We start from the raw sequence: 10,605 nt of genomic DNA on the forward strand, positions 1-10,605 counted from the left end.
ATATTGCAGAGCAATGGCATAACCATAAATTGTGTACTGAGGTGCTGGTCTTTTTCTCTTTTGCTCAACATTCTTCAAGTATTTATTCCTTAGCCTTTCCATATCTTTTTTCAAGCCGAATAATGTCTTCTTGTACGATAATCTCCCCCAAGGATAGTTGAAGAAGTCATCTTCATTTTCCACCATGGAAAGGACATCAATAAAGCATTTCTTCTTTGGTTCACTAGGTAATAAAAGAGAGTCTACCAAAAAATATAGACCTAATTTCCATACATCTTCTTTCACATCGCACCTTTTGAATCCATCTTCCAACTCTTCAGAAGACAAACATTCTTTATTGTTCAAGTATGTCTGGAGAAGTCTTTTACTCTTGGTCATTTCTTTATACTTTGCCTGATCCGGAGAAATTCAACAATTCAATCCAGTGATCAAACCAAATTCACTAATTCCAAACCTTGTATTCTGACCACAAATATTAAAATTCAAGCAGTATTCATTCTTTCCTCTACCAACAACTCTCCTAAGCAGTAACTGGTGAATAATAACTCCAGAATATTGTAGAGGCGGAGCTAAGAAGAATTGCTTGAATGGTGACTGTTTCGCTCGTTCCAACAAGTCAAATGTCGTGAACTTCGTTATTATTGTACTCATAATGCTCCCTCCCCTATACGCAGCCTTTGCTGGATAATGCCTTTCAGTAGGAAGCATGAGGAGTGACATCTGAAAAGGTAAATTAAATAAGCGCTTAATACATAACTCAGATATATTCACACTTTCTTCACATACGGTTCACACATTATTCATACATGGTTCACACATGGTTCACGCATAGCTCACCCAAATTCACACCAACCTCACACATAATTCACACCAAATTCAGACATAGTTCACACTAAATTCACCTCTGTTCACAGAAAATTCTAACAAAGTTAGTATTTAACAAATATATACACATAATAATCCATAAGCCATCCCACTGTTGGTCTTGCTTGAGCTAAGATATTTCTCAATCAAAAACCCAAAACCTAAAAAAATATTACTTACATTCTGCAGAAATAAAATGATATTTCAAATGAGTGTTTCTATATCATTAAAAGATACTAGTTTTTCAATTAAATTCACATATAAACATTAAAAGAACATAAATTGTTGTGAAGTACACACTCCATAAGGATTCAATTAAAAACAATGGAGATAAATATGGTACCTATTCTTTAGCTACTTTGAACATGTTTGGCATTTGATAATACTCATTCATATATTTGATAACAAACTAGTGCATTTGAGTTACAAGTTCCTTCCACAATTGATTTTCACTTATATATCATACATAATATGCTAATAAATTTATTACAATAAACAAAAAGAGATATATACACACTAGAAATTGAGGCCGTGCAGTTTTATAATAGGGTTAGTTAGTGTAGTTTCCTTTTATAATTCACACATTATTCACCATAAGTTTAGAACATGGTTCACACACCATTCACACCAAATTCACACATGGTTCACACATCATTCTCACATTGTTTACCATAATTTCAAAACATGGTTCACACATCGTTCACACACTATTCACACCAAATTCACACACTATTCACACTAAAATCACACATGGTTCACACCAACTTCACTTCATACATGGTTCACACTAAATTCACACCACAATCACACATGGTTCACACCAATTTCACACATTGTTCACACTGAAATTACATATGGTTCACAACAACTTCACTTCACACCAAATTCACACTAAATTCACTCCTTATTTCCCAATTAAAACATGCCTCAAGTAGTTAGAAATTTAACCAAAGTCCAAACCTTACATTGTTCTAACATGTTTCCAACCACAACCATCAAATCTCAAAGCATCAATATGACAAATTCAAAATAAACAAAGGAGTCATAAATAATATAACAACAAGGGATCCCAACAACAATACCTTGGGCTAGGGTATCGGGCTTGCAAGGGGAGTGTGGGGTCTTAGGAGTTGTAAACCTTGGGCTCCGGCGATGTGGGCTCGACGATATGGTTGCGAAGCACGGCGAGGCAGCAATGTGGGTTCGTGGGGTCGGGAGCAAGCGGAGGGGATGGGGGCTGTGGTAGATTTGAGAGAGAGAGAAGGAAGAGTGTAAAAGGAGCTGAAAATGAAATGGGTAAGAAAAAAAGGTGGCTGTGGAGATGATGACACAACTGGGAGGACATGCATCGGTGTGGGATGAGGTGGGTGCTGGTCGGAGATGACAACACCACCGCAGCTTCGACGGGAAGATAGTTGGGTTTGGGAGGGAGGATTTTCAACGGGAAGGGGATGAGAAGAGTGAAACTGAAATAGGGTTGTTTCTAATTATTTGTTTAACAAAGGGGTAATTTTGTCTTAAAGAGTAAAAAATGTGAAAAACTTTAACTAAGGGTTAGAGTTATAAATATAGGGCTGAATAGGGTTAATTAGTGTAGTTACCCATAGAAAATGTAGACATAGGCCCCGAAACCCATTTAGGTCCCAATCTTAACTACTTGTACTATAGTATCACTGAACTAAATTGTTTGTGTAATATTTAAGAAAGCGTTGGGACCCAAAAATAATTTAAATTAGTTTGGGCCCAATCAGTGAGGGACTAATATATTAATTTTTTAAAGTAATATTTTCTAGTATTTTATTTGATATATGTTGACTGTCTTTTTCGCTATCAACCTTAAAATGAGAGATTAAAGAAACAAAAAATATGAACACACATATTTTTATGTGGTTCAGGTTATAAAGGAACCATAGTCCACGAGTCTTTAGTATTGTTATCCAATAAATCAGCATTGGTGACGTGGCAAATAATCTCTGGACACGTGGCTGACACCTGGAAGCGTCTGCTAGAGTATCGACCAGAAGACACAGTAGAGGCAGGGTAAGCCCTCTTACCCGCGACCAGTCTGGTCGATGGTTCCGTGTACAAGGCAACTTTTACGGGAAGATCTTTATGAATCCCGAATTTATCTCATACAATCTTCTGGATATCCGATTATTCAGGGAAAAATATCTGTAACAATCTCTTGTAACCCTCCTTGAGCCTATAAATAGCAAGAGATAGCTCAAAGGAAGGGATCTCTTTTCGCTTTAGAATCATTCAAAACTATAGTAATTCTCCAAGTAAACCTGTATCGTTCTTCAGAGGTGTGTGAAACTCATTGAACCCTGGTTCTTTGATCACCCTTCTGATTCTTATATCAATATCAATCTAAGTGGACGTAGGTCGTTACCAGATACTGGGGCCGAACCACTATAAATTACTGTGTTTTCTTTACTTTTGTCATTGCGTTCTTCTCTATACACTCGTTTATATCAACCACGTTTTGACTCCGTGTCAGTTGGCCAAATCTTGGGTCAACATTCTGGTGCTTTCATTGAGAGATTGATTTATTGCTGTTGAGAAAACTAATGGCGAAAGCAGGATAGAAAACTGGGCAGGCAACCGCCGCTGCACCGTCAAATCCACCACCTCCTCCTCCCCCTACAAGCATAGCGGAAGATGAGCCGCAACTGGATTTTGAAGAAGAGGAAATGGATGACGCGACGCTGAAGAGTACTCTGGGCGCGTTGCAAGAAGAACTGGCTAATCTGAGGGCCAGTCAGGAGACCGTCGCTGAAGTTATGGCGCGGCAGCAGCAGGAGATAAAAAGGTAGCGCGCGGAATTGAGCGAAAGACAGGCAGAGGTGGATCACCGCCAGATTGAAGCCATGGCAGCCCTGGAGGCAGCCTTGCTGTTGGCAAGAAATCAAGCTGCACCTGCTTCACAGCCTGACCAACCGGTGAATGGGCCACCCCAGAGGGGTCCTAATTCGAGCCCACCGATTCAGCCTTCAAGTCCGCAAAGGCCCGAGCAGCCTCAGATGCCTCATGATGATGTCCTACAAGACCCTGAGGCATAGCCACCATCCCAAGCTGCTCAGGGTAATCCCCCGCAACAGAAGCAGAATAGGGCCGAGCATCAGCCTCACAGCCCTAGACGCCATGGGGATGATGGGCCGAACCTACCGAATAGAGGTCGGTACCCTCCTGGCAACAGGAGAGACTCAGAGTTAGGCTCTGCGGTCTGGGGCCCCCCACGGCACGCTGATGCACGGGGACACCGCGACCAGCGCAGACCACCCTCTAACGCTCGGGATGGTTCAGCCAGGAACGGGCCTCGAGGGAACAACCGATCTCACCATAGCCAGTCAAGATTCAGAGATGGCCACGGATACAATGAAGCTGACTCAGGCAAGGGAAATGCCGGCGGGAGGAATGGAGAAAGAGGTAAAAGCAGGAGCCAAGTACCTCAAGACGAACAGCCAAATAGACGGGATGTTGGGGGGCAGCCCAAACAAAATAATGTCTTCAACCGGCTCGGTGGTAGCGAGCAGGGAAGAAGAGAGGAGGACCTGAGAGATGTGCTCAATGATCGTCGCGAGAAGCACGGCGAGAACATCCCCCCAGCAACAGAGGCCACCATAATTCATACCGCAGTGCAAGCCCAGATAGACGCACTCAATCAGGCTGTGCAGCAGCTGGTCGGAGGTAGGACTTCTTACATCGACCACGATAGGAGGAAAGGCACTCCTTTCGTCCAAAGGATAGCTAATGCTGAAACTCCCAGCAAGTTCAAGATGCCTACGCTCCCAAACTTTGATGGATATGGGGACCCAGTCTCGCATGTGAATAAGTTTGAGATTCAGATGGACATTCAGAAAGTGTCCGAAGACGCTCGGTGCAGGATCTTCCCTGCAACACTTTCTGAAGCGGCCCATGAGTGGTTCTTTAAGTTTCCGCCTGCAAGCATAGTTTCCTGGGAAATGTTTGTAAGGGAGTTCTACGAACAGTTCTATGCGGGTCGTGTGCACCCAACCGAAGCAAACCAGCTAGTCGAGATTCGCCAGCAGGACGGAGAGTCAGTGAAGGATTACGTCCAACGTTTTATGCGAGCGGTAGCTGGAGCGAAAACAGTAGGAGACGAAGGCAAGATGATGGCCATTACCACGGGGGTAAAACGTTGCTCTCCCCTCTGGAAAAGTCTCCGAAAGGAAGGAGTTAAAACAACCCAGGAGTTCTTTGACCGAGCTGATCGTTACATCAAGCTCGAAGAGGCCATTGCAGATGATGGAAAACCCTCGAACAAGGGTAAGAAAGCCGCTGATCCCGCCAAAGCCGCCAATGGTTCTAAACCTAATGGAAACGAAAAAAGGTAACGGAAATGGCAACGGTAATGGCAAGAATGGTGGGAAACGGCCGTATAACGAGCCCTCCACCTCCAACAACAAACGAGCCAAGGGTAATCGTTATGAACCTAGGTTCACTGACTATACTGCCCTCGTTGAGTCTCGGGGAGAGGTTTACCAGGCCACAAGCTCTAGTGTGCCTTACAGAAAACCTGGACCCATTCGAAAGGACATTTCGAAAAGAGACACTACCAAGTTCTGTCGTTACCATAACGACTACGGACACGACACTAACGAATGCAACCAGTTAAAAGACAAAATCGAGTTTCTTATTAGACAAGGACACTTAAGAAGGTACGTACGGGCCTCGGGAAGTTCCCAACGAGAAGCTCCAGGTGGCAACGAGCAGGCGTCCACACGCCAACGCTCGCCACCATTACAGCCTGCCCCCGTGGCTGGAACACTCTTAATCATCTGTGGAGGCCCGCACCTCGCGGGAAATAGCGGAAAGGCCAGAGAACGATAGGCTCGGACTCTGCGCGACGACCAGGACATCGAGATGATGACTGTGGAGGACCGTGCACCAAAAAAGGCTCGGTCAGAGGAGGATGAGATGACCTTCTCTGAAGGCGATGCCCGACACGTCCGGTTCCCACATTCCGATCCGCTGGTCATGGACATCTAGATGGCCAATATGATGGTAAAGAGAGTACTGGTCGATACAGGAAGTTCAGTGAACATCCTGTATAAGTCAACACTAGAACGCATGAAGCTGTCCGTAAAAGACTTGGAGCCCTGCAATCAAACAATATATGGCTTCTCTGGAGAAGGACTCGCCCCAGCCGGAATGATCAAGCTTCCAGTAACGACGGGTACAGCGCCCGTGACAAGGACATTACTCGCCACCTTTGTAGTGGTCGATTGTCCTTCAGCGTACAACGCCGTTATCGGAAGACCCATACTGGTCGGTCTACGGGCCGTCATCTCTATGTGGCACCTAGCCATGAAATTCCCAACAGACGCGGGGGTAGGACGCATCTTAGGAAACCAAAGGGAAGCCAGGGAGTGCTACAATGCCTCAATCACAAAGGCGAAAAGTGGAACGCCAAGGAGCACTACCTCAGACCAATTGCAGATGGCAGTAGATACGCAAGCCCAATCAGGTGGTGAAGTCAACAAATTGGGTCTTGCCCAAAGTGAGGATGGAGATTTGGATCCTCGCTTTGGGGATTTTGAAGAAAATGTTGGACCCGTCAAGGACCTGGAGGAGGTCCAACTCGACAATAAAGACCCGACCAGAGTCGTGAAGGTTGGGAAAAATTTAGAGCCTACCACGAAGCATGCGCTGGTGGAATTCTTGCGTAGGAACCAGGAAGTTTTCGCCTGGTCGCATAAAGACATGGTGGGGATAGATCCTACGGTAATCAGCCATATCTTGAACATAGACAAAACTTTCCCACCCGTGCAACAAAAGAGAAGGCTGCTCGATAAAGATAGATCAAGAGCCTTGAAGGAAGAAGTCGAAAGACTTAAGGAGAATGGATTCATCAAGGTAGCGTTTTATCCCTCGTGGGTCTCGAATCCGGTACTGGTCCCCAAGCCTAACGGCAAGTGGCGTACCTGGTCGATGCGACTGCAGGACATGAGGTCCTCTCGTTCATGGATGCATATTCAGGCTACAACCAGATTAGCATGCATCCCCCTGATGAGGATCACACCAGCTTTCGGACCGATACGGGCTTGTATTGCTACAAAGTCATGCCGTTCGGACTGAAAAACGCAGGTGTGACTTACCAACGACTAGTCAACCACATGTTTGAGGAACTGATCGGTGTGAACATGGAGGTATATGTGGATGACATGCTAGTAAAGTCTGAAAAAGCAGAAGGACATGTGAGGGATATACAAGAGTGCTTCGATGTGTTGAATAAGTATCAGATGAAGTTGAATCCCCTCAAATGTTCCTTTGGAGTCAAATCAGGGAAGTTTTTAGGGTTTATAGTAAACTCAAGAGGAATCGAAGCCAACCCTGACAAGATAAAAGCCCTGATCGACATGAAGTCGCTGGAGAAAATCAAAGATGTACAAAGTTTGACCGGAAGGATCGCTGCCCTGAGTAGATTCATCTCCAAATCAACTGACAAATGTGTCTCTTTCTTCAATCTACTCAGGGGCAATAAGAAGTTTGAATGGACGGGAGACTGCGAGCAGGTATTCCAGGCCTTAAAATCTCATTTGGCGCAACCTCCCATCTTGTCAAAGCCAATCGAAGGAGAAACTTTGTATATTTACCTGGCGATTACTGAAGTTGCTGCTAGTGCGGTACTAGTACGGGAAGAAGAAGGCATACAGAAAGGAGTCTACTATATCAGCAAACGGCTGATTGGTGCAGAATTAAGGTATCCGCCAATTGAAAGGTTAGCATATTGCTTAATTCTAGCCTCCAGGAAGTTGCGTCCTTACTTCCAAGCCCATCCTATCACAGTTTTAACCGACCAGCCCCTTCGGCAAGTCCTCCAAAAACCTGAGGCGGCTGGAAGATTGTTAAAATGGGCAGTCGAACTAGGACAGTTTGATGTAACTTATTCACCGCGAGCAGTAATAAAGGGACAAGTCTTGGCTGATCTTGTTACGTAGTTCACCGAACTCCCAGGCAGGGAGCAGTACGATTAGCCTGAAGCGCCCGTACCTCAAGACATAACTCCTTCGTGGAAGCTATTCATGGATGGTTCATCCAACGAATCCCACCCTGGATCGGGAGTGATATTGATAACGCCGGAAGGGCATCGATTTCACTGCGCAATCAGGTTCGACTTCGCAGCATCAAACAATGAAGCGGAATAAGAAGCACTCCTCGCTGGACTGAGAATGGCCAAAGATATGAGCATAAGGACGCTTGATATTTACAGTGACTCTCAGCTAGTCGTGAATCAAGTCTTGGGAGAATATCAAGCGCGGGGCTTAAAGATGATGGCCTACCTGAATAAAACGAAGGATTTACTAGCCCAGTTTACAAAGTACACCCTCCAGCAAATTCCGCGAGACCAGAATTCGAATGCAGACGCCTTGGCTAAACTCGCGAGCGCAAAGGATGCTGATACCTTGAACATAGTTCCAGTAGAAAGACTGAGTAAGCCAAGCATAGAAGCGGTCGAAGCCAATATGGAGATTCGTATAGAAGATACGTGGATGGCGCCATACTTGGAGTATCTGACGAATGGCACACTGCCAACAGATAGAAACAAAGCCAGAACTCTGCAAAGGCGGGCCACTAGGTACATACTGGTCAATGGCATTATGTACCGAAGAGGGTATTCAATGCCACTACTCAGGTGCGTTACACCAGAAAAAGCTAAGGAACTCATGAGGGAGGTGCATGAAGGCTTCTGCGGGGATCACGCTGGGGGGCAGAGTTTGGCGAAAAAGATTCTAAGGCAAGGCTACTTCTGGCCAACAATGAACGAGGATTCGATGGGGTATGTACGAAGATGCGACAAATGTCAAAGGTTCTCCAAGATTCCACGAGCAGCTCCAAATGAACTAAAACAGATGCAGAGCCCGTGGCCTTTCGCGGTATGGGGGATAGATTTGATTGGATCCCTGCCCACAGGGAAAGGCGGAGTAAAGTACGCAGTTGTGGCAGTTGATTACTTCACCAAATGGGCCGAAGCTGAACCACTCGCAACTATCACGACCAAGAAATTCCTTGACTTCGCCATCAAGAACATTGAATGCCGGTATGGTCTGCCCAGGAAAATAGTTTCAGACAACGGGACCCAGTTTGACAATGACTTATTCACCGATTTCTGCGAAAGGCATGGCGTTATTAAAAGTTTTTCTTCAGTCGCTCACCCCAAGCGAATGGGCAAGTTGAAGCCGTGAACAAAACTCTCAAAGACACCCTGAAGAAAAGACTTGAAGAAGCTAAAGGAGAGTCCAGAGCAGCTGCCTGAAGTCCTCTGGTCATATAGAACATCTCACCAAACAGCAACAGGCCATACCCCATTTTCCTTGGCCTATGGATATGAGGCCATGTTGCCTGTCGAGTCAGATCCCCCCTCACATCGGCGTTTGACTTACGACCAGGACCAGAACACCCAGCTAATGATGGAGTCCCTAGACTCGATCGACGAAATGCGAGAAAAATCCCAACTTCGAGTTGCTGCTTACCAGCAAAAAGTCGCCCGGTACTTTAACTCCAAAGTTAAAGAAAGAAAATTCAACGTCGGTGACTTGGTGCTACGACGAGTTTTCTTAAATACCCGCGACCCCACTGCTGGAGTGATCGGACCTAACTGGGAAGGACCTTATCAGATTGAAGAAGTCCTTCACCCAGGCACCTACAAACTTGCACGCTTAAACGGAGATCTCGTTCCACGTTACTGGAATGGAGAACACCTGCGCAAGTATTATCAATAAACAGTCCTTTTTAAAGGACTGGCTTGTGTAAAGATTTTTAATTTTTTTACAAGTTTTGTAAAGAGGGTTAGCCACGCTGTATGGCTAACTGCTCTTATATGTAAGGTTCTATTAAAGAATCACTCGTAAAGACATGTTTAGTCCATTTTTAATACGAGATTATAAGGGACTGTGCTCAGCCAGTCATTCTTGCCAACCTTTGTGAATTTATATTTATAAGTATTTGTTCATTACGTGTGTTGTTTTGCTGTATTACAAGTATCAATTTTCATACGAACAGAAATGTTCGAACAGGCCATGGTCAGGGCAAGTGACCAAGGACCTAAAGCTCCTCGATCACTTGGGGGGCATATAAGGCACATCGATAGCAAAGCATACTCTCAAGGTATGTAAACACATGAACAAAATAAGTGAAAGCATGCTACAGTACTTAGAGTATTTTTCAAAATTTATGTTTTGTTAAATCATGGCAAAGTACTATGCTAAGTTCGGCCATACGGACAAATGTTATAATAAGTAAAAATATTATAGCATCAAGATTTAAGCTTTTACACCGCAAGCATCGCTGCTTGGATGTAACTGTTCAGGTAAAAGGATTTACTGCCCGTGCAGCAAAGTTTAAAAAGAAAATATTGTCTTTACATCACGACCCGTAGGTCGTATACCCAAAAAGAAAGAAAAAATGAATGAGAAGAATTCAAGAGGCATTCGGGGCCGGAGGGTCCTGGGCAGCATCCTGGTTAGTTGCGTCCTCGACAACTTCTTCTTCTACACCAGCGACGCTTGGAGTGGCAGGGGTTGCAGCTCTTGCCTCTTCTTCGTCTAGTTGGGCAGCACATCGAGCCAACTCCACATTTCTGACTTCCTCTGAAAGTTAACTAAAGTCAGCACCCTGATTGTGTTTCCAGAAATTGTAGAAACATCGGAGTGTCGTCCTCTTGTACTTTTCCAGATTTTTGGAGTTGTCAAGCTCCAACTGCTTCACCTTGCCCCC

The sequence above is a fragment of the Humulus lupulus genome, chromosome 1, assembly GCF_963169125.1.
Source record: "Humulus lupulus chromosome 1, drHumLupu1.1, whole genome shotgun sequence".
In the NCBI taxonomy this organism is placed as follows: domain Eukaryota; kingdom Viridiplantae; phylum Streptophyta; class Magnoliopsida; order Rosales; family Cannabaceae; genus Humulus; species Humulus lupulus.